The 14,317-nt window shown below is 37.7% G+C and overlaps 1 long non-coding RNA gene across 1 annotated transcript; it reads left to right on the forward strand.

Annotated features, from left to right (window-relative positions):
* Positions 1–4,908: 4,908 nt before the first annotated feature.
* On the forward strand, positions 4,909–14,083 carry LOC141377495 (uncharacterized). The gene is made up of 3 exons (XR_012389678.1): positions 4,909–4,973; positions 5,135–5,323; positions 10,970–14,083. It is a non-coding gene; the product is annotated as an uncharacterized lncRNA (long non-coding RNA).
* The last annotated feature ends 234 nt before the right edge of the window (positions 14,084–14,317 follow it).

Here is a 14,317-nt window from a genome sequence, read left to right on the forward strand (position 1 = left end):
TTGACAGTTGCCAAATCAGTGAAATAAACAACAGAATTATCAAATAATACCTGCCGTGAGTATTGCTGCATTCACCATCGGGAGGCGCTATAATCACTCTCGTAGGAGAATTTTGCTTTCACCATCCAAAATAAATAAAGTTATTCAACATGTGCGTCCGATAGCTCCGCCCCTTCCGCTACGTAAGCAAACATGCGGTCGTTGAGTGCGTGAAGTGTCCATCATTACACACTTCATTTTAGCGGCTGACTGAGTGCATCATCCGGGTAATTAAAGTGCACTTATTATTTTTAGAGTTTTCAGTGTGAACACACTACTTACACTATTTATACTACAAAATGGCGTAGAATAGTGCATAAGTATGCGATTTGGGACGCAGCTAAAGTCGACTTGCCTAAATCTATTGAGTTGCTGAGAGCCATGTGATTGGCTGATTAGAAATTTGCAATTCGCAAGCAGTTGGACAGCTGTACCTAATAAATTTGCCAGTGTGTGTGTGTGTGTGTGTGTATATATATATATATATATATATATATATATATATATATATATATATATATATATATATATATATATATATATATATATGTAATTATTTTAAAAACCTAGAAAGAAATATTTTAAATAATTTATTGTAAAATGTTCTTATTGCATGCTTAATTTTTACACATTTTTGAAAAAATTGCTAATAATTAATTGCTAAGTATACATGCAATAAGCAATTATTAAGCAAGCATTTAGTATTTTTAAATAAATTCCCTTTTTCAGTACAACAAACTAAAGCAAATTATGCTTGTGAAGTAATTTTTATGGGGTCTTCAAGGACACACTTACACCTGTACTTGTAAAACCCTATTCTCCACATTTCTCTGCCTCCACACTTCAGCTTTCGGTGGTTGTCCTTTCATCACAAATAAATGGTGGTGATGCAACTACTGAGCAAACTGCAAAAAGCAGAGCAGCAAGAGCCGGGGCTTTTCCTCTTTTTTGTGCAGTTCTCTTGTACAACATATGAAAACTCCACCCAGTTCAAGCCGTATTGCTTAGAGACCTATCTGTCCACATCAAACGCAAAAATGTTCTTCTCACGTTTCCCCAGCGCCTCTGGCTATAGCCTCATTTTACACCTGATGCTTGGAGCCAGTCAGAAGTCTGGAGGGCTAAAGGTTCCCTCATAACTGGAGGGCTCTGTAGCCCAAAGCAATAGGCTGTGTTTCAGCTAGCAGACTAAACACATGGTGGGTGGTGCATCTTGGTTGTTTTTTGTGCTGAATGCTGAATAGTGTGTGCTGCCAATCAGGATAAAATAATAGTAATAAAAATGATGGCTTTGACTTAATGTTTGCATAATGCTACTTTAAATTATTCTGATTCTAATTTAATCAGTTTTAATCTCTAACTAAGCACAAGGTCTCAAAAGTTGCGGTGGACTTCAGAAAAAGAAAAGTTTAGAGTGCAAATCTCAAGGGGAACAAGTTCAATATACACCCAATTACCAAGAATACCCCTCAGGGCAAGAAAACATTGAACACATAGGCTACAAGTAATGAAACAAGCCTTCCATCAGGGGAGAGAAGATAATGCTGCCCTTCATGGTTCAATATGAGATCGCTGACACAAGTTAATCACAGCAATTGCCAGCGATATATCCAATAAAATACAACCAGGAGTGTCCTTTACCCTAACACATTCGATTCAGTATCATGTCAGGGTAACTGACTGGTATTCATTCTCTTTACATGTTTTACTTAACATTGCTTTTCAGCAATTTGTACCAGTTTTATGTGTATATAATATATTTCTTACTGACATAGAAAGAATGTTCGCTTAGAATTAACACTTACAGAGATATATAGCATTTTTAAATTAACATGCACTCACTATTTAATCACCCTCATGTGGTTCCAACCCTGTTTGAGTTTCTTTCATTTTTTGAAAATGTGACATGGTTGCATGCTAAATGTTCAAGATAGGTTCATTCTGAGAATGTAGCCCTATATACATTTCTAGAGAATGATGTAGCCAGAGTTACATATGGCTGCTTTTTATCTTTAAAACGAATGCTACGGGGCAGTATGATGCCGTTCCTTTTCTGGCTTACCAGCTGGCCACTTATCTTCATATGGACTGCTTTTCTGTTGTTACCAGTTTGTCTGGTAGCCCTCATGTACGTCATCCAACTTGAGAGGCACAGCGAAGTTGACCGCAACAACAAGGTTTGAGTCTGATAAAGAATGGTTCCAGAAAGCAGCAAGACATAAACAAAAGCTAAAAAGTAAAAGAAACAAGTTATTAATAGGGTGAGATTGTGGTAAAATTTGAAAACATGGCAAAAATCAGGGGGGGTTTTCTCTTTCTGGATTGCTATTTTTTTTTCTTCTCTTCCTTCAGTTGGGTTTAGGGAAGGGGGTCGGCTGTTCAATCAGTGCTTTTTAAAATACTATTGGTTGGGTTTAGGGAAGGGAGAGGGTGAGGGGAATTGGTTGATTAGACAGTCAGTAAGTCAGTCAGCCGATAGCTGCCTCTCGTGGATTTACGTGAGAACAGCGGGTGCGAATGCCACAGCCTTATCACCCTGGATGGGAGACCACATGGGAAAACTAGGTTGCTGCTGGGAGTGGTGTTAGAGAGGCCAGCAGGGGGTGCTCAACCTGTGGTCTGTGTGAGTCCCCAGTAAAGGTGAAGGGGACACTATCATACCTGGCAACATTCGGATGATAAAATCCGGAAGATTTTCTCGGGGGGTTCGCACGAAAGGGGTGGGGGGGGGGGGGGGGGGGGACGGATTCTGGGAGTTTTTCAGGAGACAGAACAATACGGGAGATGGGTGGGAGATGGATCTGAAATACGGGAGACTCTCGGGAAAAAAAACGGGAGTGTTGGCAGGTATGGACACTATACTGTCAGTGGTTGCCGTCTTTCGAATGAGACGTTAAAACCGAGGTCCTGACTCTCTGTGGTCATTAAAAATCCCATGGCACTTCTCGTAAAGAGTAAGGGTGTTATCCTGGTGTCCTGGTTAAAGTCCCTCAATCGGCCTTTACCATCATGGCCTCCCAATCATCCCCATTCACAGAATTGGCACTATCACTGTCTCTTCATGCCACCAATAGCTGGTGTGTGGTGAGCGCACTGGCGCCATTGTCTTGTCGCTGCCATCGCATCATCCAAGTGTATGCTACACACTGGTTGCGGTGTGGAGAGACTCCCCCTCATGATCGTAAAGCGCTTTGGGTGTATGGCCATACACAATAAATGCGCTATATATAGCTCCGGGGACTATTTTGCTCTCTCCAAAAATGTATATAGGGGTACGTAATCAGAATGAGTCTGGGTTATAAATGTTACATGAATGATCATTACAGGTTGTTAGCATTTTTCAAAAAATCTCCTTTTGTTTTATTAAGATGAAATACACTTAAACGGGGTTGGAACCACTCCAGGGTGAGTATGTAAGTGGATGATTAGTAAATGGTGACAAGATTTTCAGTTTTGGGTGAACTATCCCTTTAACATATTATCATTACGTATATATTGTGATGGAATGTACAAACATTCACTGAAAATAAAAAACTTTCAGTAAGCTAGTTTATAGATTACTTTATGTTAAAATACTGTCATTAATAACATTATTTAAATTGCCCCTATTTTTTATGTATTTCATTATTTTTTATATAATATATAACATGAATGTCACTAGCTGAAATAAATCAATGTTACATGGATAACAATCTGGAAGGAAGAAAAGCAGCTGTCATTTGACCACAATTTAGCTGTTTTGGAACACCCAAATTGGAATCTTTTTTTTTTTTTTTTTTTTTTTTAACAATGCCTCCCACTGTGAACAGGAGAGTAGAAAGTAGGAGGTGGGCAGTAGGTGGTCTATTTTTGGTTGCTTGAAAACATTTAACCACAAAAAAATGTGCTTCTATATTGTGAAAAGCTTTTTACACCTTTGTTAAGCACTCAATAAAATAAGAGGTAAATAAGTTTATTGGTGTTGTATTTTTTAGGTGAGGCAAGTTTATTTATTTAGCACATTTCGTACACAATAGTAACTCAAAGTGCTTTACATAAACAAGAATAAAAGAAACAATAAATACGAATAAAAATGATTTAAAAGAGATAAAAACAGATTAAAATGTTAAAATAGATCTTAAATGAATAACAAAGACATAATAATAAAGACATTTAATTACATCTTCATATTAAGAATGCCACCATATATTTGATGTGATACTCATTTTCTTTGAAACTAAGAAGAACATCACCAGATGTGCTCTTTAACTGTAAAACTAATTCAATATGTAGGTTTTACTCATTTTTGTGATCAAATTTATTTGTTAAAGCTTGTTACACAGCTGGACATCTTATATAGCAGGTGCTGTGCCATCCTTGTGATGCCATGGAAGTTTTCTTTGCCAGCAAATTATACAACACTCATTAAATGTGCCATCAAGTAGGACTTGTCTGAGACAAACGCTTTAATCAAAGAACTTTTAAGTGAGAAGACGGATTACACTCTCTCATTATTGAGGAAAACCAAGTTGCTTGCACCACAGATATTTTTACAGTTTTTTTTTTTTTAACACAATGACCCCCTGGCATTTTAAATTCAGAAATGATAAAGATTCACCAATATGTTTTATACTTGCATAAAAGCAAGACAGAAGCAGTGGGTGTGGCATGATGGCTTGGGGAGGCTTAATTTAAAGCAATAATAAGCTTTTTGTTTAAATAGTAATAATAAAGCTACATTGTTGGGGGAGAATGAAACAATAAATTAGGTGTGAATGGTATCACCTATGGTTTATGGTAAAAAATAGTAGTTCTACTTAAATTAAAATTTAATGTTCATTGTCAATAAGTTTAATGCGTCTTTAAGAAAGATAGACATCTACAGTCAAGAGGGGAGGTATAATGGTTGGTCAGCCAGCCATTTTCTCAGTTCCCTTAAGCTGTTAAGAATGATGGTAGGTGAAAAATGGTTCTGCTCTTATGATTGTGATCATAATATGATCACAATCATGATATTATTTCATATATTCGTATGATTCATTGTGAATTTTTTCGAACAGTTTTTGTGACTGGACGAGTAATACTTGTTGTCTGTGTGGTGCTCTGTCTTTTCCAGTGAACACTAAAAGTGAATGTGCTCAGTCTCACAGACCCTGAACATGCGTCAATAGCACAGGCACATTTGTACAGTGCTCCCAGGACAAATGTCATTCAACCGCACTAGTCAAGACTAGACTTTGCACTGTGTACCGGTGTAGTAACAAGCAAACAAAGAAAAGAAAGCATAAGGTATAACATTTCAAAGGTAAGAAATTTTTTTTGTTTTTTTAATGATTTTATATGTTACAACATTTTGTGCTACACAAGTAACGTGTTGGTGATAATACATTTATTTACTGCACTGACCATGAGGCAAATTAGCACAAACTTGCACAAAATTCTTAACTTATTCAAACAAGCAAACAACGTAAATAAAATATGACAACAAGACGATGCCTGAAACACATCAAGAAGGTTGGTGGTTCGAGTATCAGTTGGCATTTCTGTTTGCATGGTCTGCCTTGGATTTTCCTCAGAGTCCTCCGGTTTCCCCCACAAGTCCAAAGACATGCGCTACAGGTGAATTTTGTAAGCTAAATTGGCCGTAGTGTATGAGTGCAACTGGGTTGCAGCTGTAAGGGCACCAGTAGTGTAAAACATACGCTGGATAAGTTGGTGGTTCATTCCGCAGTGGCGAACCCTGATTAGTAAAGGGACTCAGCCAAAAAGAAAATGAATGAATAAACATACAGTAATGTTTAAAGGGGGGTAGGGGGTTTGAGGAAAATGACCTTCAAAATAGTAGCATTGTGCTTTTTAAATGCACAATAACAAAAAAATAAATAAATTGCAAATACCATCCAACAAGATTTAGCTCAATATCCTGAATGCTTTTCAGAAACATGAGGAATAAATGTCTTGAACTGAACCTGAAGTCATCTTACACTATGCTGAAGATAATTATATTAATCACATTAGGTGAAATTAGTAAGCTACTGCAGAATTCTCTTTTGCATTCTGTAGCCCAAGGGTAATCAACCCTGCTCGTGATACAGCTGGTTCAGTTGTGAGGTGGGAGCCGTAATCCCGCACCTGAAGTATCTAATCAGTTTATTCAGGGTTACTTGATAATTACAGGCAGGTGTGTTTGAGCAGGGGGGGAACTATACAGGATGGTAGCTCTCCAGGAAAGGGGCTGGAGATCCCTGCAGTAAGCAAACCTAAGGAGCCAATCACAGTTCATCATCTGGATCAGTGGTTTGCAACCATGTTCCTGGTGTTAGGAGCAGTGCACATATTTGCATGTCTTCTCAAAAACCTGATTATGTAAAAAGATTTGCTTGTTGACGACAACACTTCTCCCTTCATCACATTCAACCCCATTAAGAACATGCAATTATGATACTGCTATCAACACATACTCACTCCCAACTTGTCACAAATTGATGCTTGGTCAGGACATGCCCAGCAGACACATGAGGTCAACATGACATCAGATTGATTTTGTACCCCAATGTCATTGGGATGTTGCATATTGTTTGGAAATTAAAATCGTGTTGATGTCAGAACCCAAGCCAATGCCAATGTACAACGTTCAACCTAAAATCAACCAAACATCAATGTCTAAATGATGTTGCAGCTTGATGTTGTGTGGACATTACCACTACGACGTCTATTAGACGTTGGATTTTGGTTGCCATACCTGACAATTTAATGGCAATATTGGATGTCAATATGACATTGGTTTACGATGTCAGGTCGACATTGTATTTTGGTCACTTTCCAACACAGCCCAAAATCAACCAAATATCGACAACATTTGAAGTTGAAGTTTTGTGCCTACTGGGTGGTCAACTTCAGCCACTTTTCATTCAATTATTATAACTATTCCAAGGTTAAATGTTTTTTTCTGAGGAAACTTAGATCATTTCAGGTCTGTACCTCCATGATGACGCTGTTTTATAAACAATTTATCGAATCTGTTTTATCTTTTTGCATTGTAGCTTGGTACGGCAATCTGAGTATGTCAAACAAGAACAGGTTGAGCAGCCTGGTGTAGGTGGCAGGCAAGATCATTGGTTTTAATCAGACTGGTCTAATGGTAATCTACCATAACAATGTTCTAAGGAAAGCTCAGGGTATCCTATGCACCCCGGATCACCCACTGTACTCTGTATTTCAGCTGTTGCCATCAGGACGTCGTTTTAGGGTTCCTATTTGCCTGACAAATAGAACCAGAAATTATTTTATAATGGTGGCCATTAGGTCATTAAATGAGTCCAGGGGAAGGGGGATGTTTCTATATACTGATGTATGGATGTTGTGTGGTAATATTTTTTTTAATGTGTACATGGAAATTCGCCTGTGTTATGATACCTTGTTGCAATTTTAGTTTCCCGAACGGGATAATAAAGCTGAGTCTGAGTCTGAAATGTTTTACTTATCAAAGGACTAGATGTAATCACCATCTATATCTACCTTATGACTCAGATTTTACTGTAAGTGTATTCTATAAACAAATTCAAAAACTGCTGCTAGAAGAGTGTTACATCAGCTTTGGTTGTAAAATGCCATTGGCTCTAGTATGTTTTGTGACTGATTGATTCACGCTTCTGTAGCATACATGCTTATCTTTTGAATAATTTATAAGTGGGAGGAGGATAGTTTTTAGTTATAACACCAGATGATACACAGTACTCTGGACTAGGGACGCAGCTAGTTTGTAACGCTATTTTACTCATTTTTTATGGTCTAATTGGAAGTTTTATCTATAACTGTACTTTTTTATGTGCTAAGTGTTTTATATTGTTTAGAAGTGGATATGTTTAGGTAAGGTGTATAGTTAAGCGCTCCAAAACATTGAAAGTGTGAATTTGTCCATATTGTTACAAATGGATGCAAACCATTAAGTATTATTTATTTATTTATTTTATTTTGGCTTAGACCCTTTATTAATCTGGGGTCGCCACGGTGGAATGAACTACCAACTTCTCCAGCATATGTTTTATGCAGCAGATGCCCTTCCAGCTGCAACCCATCACTGGGACACATCCATACACACTAAATCACATACTTACACTATGGGCAATTTAGCTTACCCATTTCATGTCTTTGGACTGTGGGGGAAACCAGAGCACCCAGAGGAAACCCATGCGAACACTGGGAAAACATGCATACTCCATACAGAAATGCCAACTGACCCAGCTGAGGCTCGAACCAGCGACCTTCTTGCTGTGAGGTGACAGCACTACCCACTGTGCCACCATGTCACCCCATATAGTGTTATTCATTCATTCATTTTCTTTTCGGCTTAGTCCCTTTATTATTCCGGGGTTGACACCATTAAGTATTATGCATAATGCAAATGATTTATTGCTTTGAAGTACCCTGTATGTCTAAAAGGGGTACCCAGAAAGTCAAAGAGTGATGCTAAAGAAGTCCTGACTTAACATCAATGTATGATGAGTAAGAGTTTAAATATATTAGTATTAAAACATATAATTATAAAATTTGACTTGAACAACATTATCAGCTATTTTTTCCACCCTATTTGTGAGCACAGCAAGGGCAGACACTAGAAGGTTTCCACATTAACATGTAGCGAATATATATTGTTAGAGACCGTCTGACTGCAGAATTGGTAATAAACAAGGTGCACATAATGGAGACAGCTTATTTCCATTATTATATAATGAAGATTTGCTCATTATTTACATGTGATGTTCACTGAGTTAGAGTTTATTTGCCAAATGCATTCTATCTCTAATTATTTACATTGATGCTTTTTTGCAAAAGTCCGAAACCTCCTCTTTCTTTTGTGAATTAAGGGATTTTTGTTCTAAATTTCGCATTTCCTTCACTTCCATCTCATCTCATCACATCCATCTAATGCAATGACTACAAATGTGCATTAAAATAGGGTGATGGAATCCTATAGCTACTGTGGCGGGTGTAGCGTCTTGGTCTGAGAGCCTGGTGAATTCCAGCCTGATGGTGAGTCCACTGACTCTATTGCTCAGGTAGCATGAGAATTTCCCCCTGATTCATCCCTAGACAGACAAGGACAACAGTGTGAACGCTGGGGTAAAGTGACTGGGCTCCTGAGGAGAGGCCAACTGGGATTTAACAGCAGCCATGATGAGCTTTCATTCACTTCAATCCACCAGTTTTAAACTGCACTTCTGCTCTCTCACACCCATTACCATCTGAAATCTGATAAAGGGTGAAGCTCCAAGGCTAAGTCTACACAAACAGGGGTATTAAAAAAAAAAAAAAAATGAAACTGTATCTTTTTGAAAACTACTGCCAGGGTAAAGTTTTTCTGGTAACATAATTATCATGGGCACAGGTTGGTGCTGAAAATAATGGGGACTTAACTGTTACTGAATGAGGTTGAGTAAAGGAATACTTCACCAAAAGTACCCCTTAAATTACTTACCCTCAAGTCATCTATAGTGTTCATAACTTTTTTTTTTTTTTTTTTCAAACGAACATAGCTCTTCTATAATGTTCATAGGAATTGGATAGTGAAGCACATAAATCCATTGTTAAACAAACCCATGCAGACAGGTGAAGACCACGTCACATTAAGTGAATTAGTAAGTTTTTTCCCCGTACATATTAACATATTTTCTTTTAAAATTATAAACTCCAATCCTTAACTTCTGAGGACAACTGAATGCAAGTTATGCACGACTAATGTGTACAATGCATTGTAGAAGTAATACCCTGTATATATAAGGTTGTTCAGTAAAGCCAAGCCAACTTGGTTTTCTTGTTCAATCGTTGTTTACTACAAAATAATTTGAAATACTTTTGTAAGAAAAAAACATCAGTCTGCTTCAAAAAAAAAAAAAAACAGCGTTTAGCCTGTTATTACATGGCATTCTTGACTTCTTGATTCTGATTCGTCAGTTGCAACATTTTAAGGTATGCATGTTTTGAGTGGGCCAGGGCCGGTTGCTTGAGTGATATTGAGAAGCACCTGTTCATGCACCAGTCTCGAGTTATACTGAATTGCGCCATAGCTCCTTACCATAAAGTTGACTTGATTTCAACTCTCCTCGATGCCTACACTATTGAAGACGAGCTGCTGCTGCTTCCGGCTACATTGACACTGCTTTCGGTGTGAACATAGAGTCATAGAGGAGCTCTGCATAAGGGACAAACAATAGTGGTAGATGAGAGAGGACCAGGATCAGTTTGACGGTCACAAAGACCTGAATTGGGAACCACTTTAGTGTATGGTCATTAAACCTTTTTCATTTTGTTAGCTTTGCCTTTAATTATTAAACAAGCAAATAAAAACTAGTTGGATTTATGCATCCTTTATGTACAAGTTAGTTAGATGACAGATTTAGGTGCTTCTAGATGTTTCAAAATAAGTCACTATTGTGCCAGTGTAAAATTTTAAACAACTTTGACTGTGTCCGCCTGACAGAAAATAAACTCATGTACACCAAGGATGGCTTGAGGGTGAATAAATTATGGGGTCATTTTCATTTTTGGGTGAACTATTCTTTCATTGACTGTTCCATCCCAATATTGCTTGATGGAGTTTTGAAAAAAAAAAAACATTATTAAACAATCTTGACTATTGTTTAATGTGAGCTTTTCTTTTATCAATATGTTCAATATTTAGTGTTTCAGATATATTTTCCATAGGTTTTCTCATTATAAAACAGCAATATAAAAAGATTTAGAAGTTCGCCAATAAATAACGCATTTCAAACTGCGTTTATAAGTCAATACAAAGAAAAAAATAGGAGATTCCGAAGTTATTGAGAATCAGCATGAGGTTTATTCTGAAGCCTTCATGAACATCCAAGTAAGATTATGTCAGCTTCTTCTCAACAAAGTCTTCTTATATCATCGGCTCCCTGACAAACACTTCCTCACATTGCTTTTCCAGTAGTCATGATCCAGAAGCCCCCCCCTGTGGTAAAGCCTAATTCCTTCTCTCTTCTCCGCTGAGGTCTCTTCTTTCATCCTGGTCCAACTCTTCCATCCTGAGCCAGGATTACCCACCTCTCTTCTACCGCTACCTCTGCAGCCAGGAAGAGGAAATCACACTTCTCTGAGTTCACAACGCCCTAAATCCACAGCCTGCGTACTCCATCCACATTCACAAGGATGATTCCATGGAAGAAAATCTATCATCCCAGCTAAGAGCTCTTCTCCTGACTTGCAACCCCACGTGGGGCTGTCTTGATGTCTCCACTCCAGTTTTAAACCACTTTTTTCCATCTCTAGGGAAAACTGTGAGGAAAAGCTTACGGCAAGCTTTGTTTTAGGAGACGTTTGGTAGGATGTGACCTCATTTGAATTCCCAAGAAGAACAAGCTTTTGCTAAGCATATCAATACATGCAAACGTTAACCGACATAATTGGGATGTAAAAGGATTCTCTCAAAAAATTGTTTTGAACGTTGGCAGATCAAAATACATCAACATTTATATTTTTTGAAAGCTCTGATTAAATGTTAAATGTTTAAGAAAATGCCACAATCAAAGACCTTTATAGTGTTTGGATCAGTTTTTAAATATCTACTGTTCTCATCTTGCTACTGTGTCATTGTAAAGGGCCATGAAACCCCCCTATTTCAGTTCAAGTCTACCGATTAAAAAAAAAAAAAATGCTTCATGGTGAGCGTGGAGCATTCCTAGCACAGGGATGCGAAAAAGAGAAGAGTGAAAAACTGTCAGTTGGCCCACAAAATGAGACACAAACCGTGAGGAGACCCATTAATTTAAGGTTACAAAGTTAAAATGCAAATAAATAAACAGTATGTAATTTAATGTTCTGCTACATGTGTTATTCATAATTTCATATTCACATAACCACAAGAAAAGATAATCATGTTTACATAAACACTATAAATGAGGAGGAATTATTTCCTCACAAATCTCTGTGTCTGACTGTCTCTTGCCCTATCTATTTCAACCATTAGCCCTGCCGGTACTATAAGTAACATAGGCAAACCACAGCATGGATATAGGCAATGAGTCTGAATGGTAACAAACTCAACTGATAAAAACAAAGTCCGCCATGCTGGAATTCTTATTAACCTCTCCCGATAGAAATGCTTGCTGCAAATCAACAACTTTGCTGTATAGACCCTGACAGCATCGTGGGGAAAAACATGCAACAAACCCTGTGGCTCATTGAAACAAACACATACAGGCCTTCATGAACGGCTTAATACTGCGTGTTGTGCACGGCAGGTCTCTCATCAGGAAACACATGCTTTCATGAATAATTAATAAGTCAGAACTTTTCATAGGATAAGAAAACTCAGCTATGAATAATCACATTGACGCTATGCCAGCAATTTTAATCCTGCCCACAAAATGATTTTAAACCCGGAAGATGAAATTAGATGACAACAGTTCAAAATTATTCAGTTTCCCCCACAATTAAAGCTGACAGGTGCTAACATTGTCTTAATTGATGCTCAACACACACAAATCTGTTAAAATCTCAAAAAAGTCCTGGAAGGTTTCTTGAACCTTTAAAAAGAAGCAAGACCAGAGGCTGGAGTGTTAATGAGCATCACCTGTGCACCACACGAGTCTCATGGAAGAGCATAGAATTATAAAAGAATAAGTGTCGACAGAGGAAGATAAGAAAGGATCAGACCTAGAACTTGTGCTGTGTTTGCGTGTGTGTAGCAGTCATTCGGGAGGGACAACCACTTATGTTTTGTTTTCTGCTTATTTTGTTATTAAAAATGTTCATTGTTTTTCCACCTCCTTTTTCTTGATAGCTATAAAGCAGGGGTCGCAAACTACTTATATGGTAACACTTTACTGTAAGGTTCATTAGGTAATGCATTTACTAACATGAACTAATCATGAACAACACATGTACAGCATTTATTAATCATAATCGAACATTTACTAATGCATTATCAAGATTCTAGTCCATGCTTGCTAACATTAGTTAATGCACCATGAGTTAACATGAACTAACAATGAACTACTGTATTTTCATTAACTAAAGTTAACTAACATGAACAATTATGTAAATGTTAGTAAATGCATTAATTAACATTAATGACTAACTAATGAACCTTATTGTAAAGTGTGACCACTTATATTTTTGAACCACTATCATTTGAAAGAGTACACTCTTAGCTGATGATTGATTATAAAGCTTGTTTGTAATGCTGTCCCAAGAGAGAGCCCTGAGCTCATAAGATCCTCGAGCACGGGGCTAACTCCCGTTTGCAAGGTGAGAGGGGAGTTTGAGCTCAGGTAGATCTCGAAAACTCCCCTGCTGTAGTAGCTAATAAACATATAGTAATTGGCTTTCTTAACATCATTGTAGGTGTGCTAAGGCTAGTTTCAAAATTTGAAAGACACTGGCCCTCCAGGACCGAGTTTGGACACCCCTGCTTTAAGAGATAACTACTTACTAAGTGCATGTCTATGGTGCCGATTTGGATTATTCAATTAACTAAAGTTGCATGTTTTTGGATGGTGGGAGGAAACCGGGGAACCTGGGGGAAACCCATGTGAGCACGAGGAGAATGTGTAAACTCCACACAGAAATGTTGACTGGCTTGGTATGGGCTAGAACCAGTGACGTTCTTGCTGTGAGGCAACATTGCTAACCCCTGGGCCATCATGCCAGCCATCTAGGAAAAGAGGAGGAGTAGGAGTGGAAAGTGCTTTTATACTTAAACTTTCAAAAGTGGATAAATTGGTCGTAAAATTAACCCATATACTTTCAGGAGATTAATCCATGTCTAATGAAGTGAATCCGTGTGTTTTTGTAACTAAACGTTTTTCATTATTAAATTGTAAACTCAAATCACTAACTTCTAGCAATGTCTGAATGCACGTTTTGTGTGATTGATGTATACAGTTGACATGACACATTGATCGGTTATTATTTCATAAAGTACAATAAACTTTCCTCAATGTTTGAGTGCAATGAACTCAATTCATTAATTTCAGTTTATCGTGAAATACATTTTCATACAATTCATGATGATTAATAAAACATTTACAACACCAGAATCATCAAGTGGAATCAGAACTGCTCTATTTTTCTACCTGCAACAAACATTGAGATGAGTAGTAGGACTGCATAACAAAACACATTCACAACATTACTATGCCTCCCAGAACCAACACTGTACCAGCAAAATCCTGATAGCAAGTGTGTGTGTATCTGTGCACATGTGTAAGATAAGAGAAGGCAGAAGTAGCAGCACGGGGTAAAGGAGGCACGGTTTGTTCTTTTCCAGTCTCTG

The sequence above is a fragment of the Danio rerio genome, chromosome 14, assembly GCF_049306965.1.
Source record: "Danio rerio strain Tuebingen ecotype United States chromosome 14, GRCz12tu, whole genome shotgun sequence".
NCBI classification, from domain to species: Eukaryota; Metazoa; Chordata; class Actinopteri; order Cypriniformes; family Danionidae; genus Danio; species Danio rerio.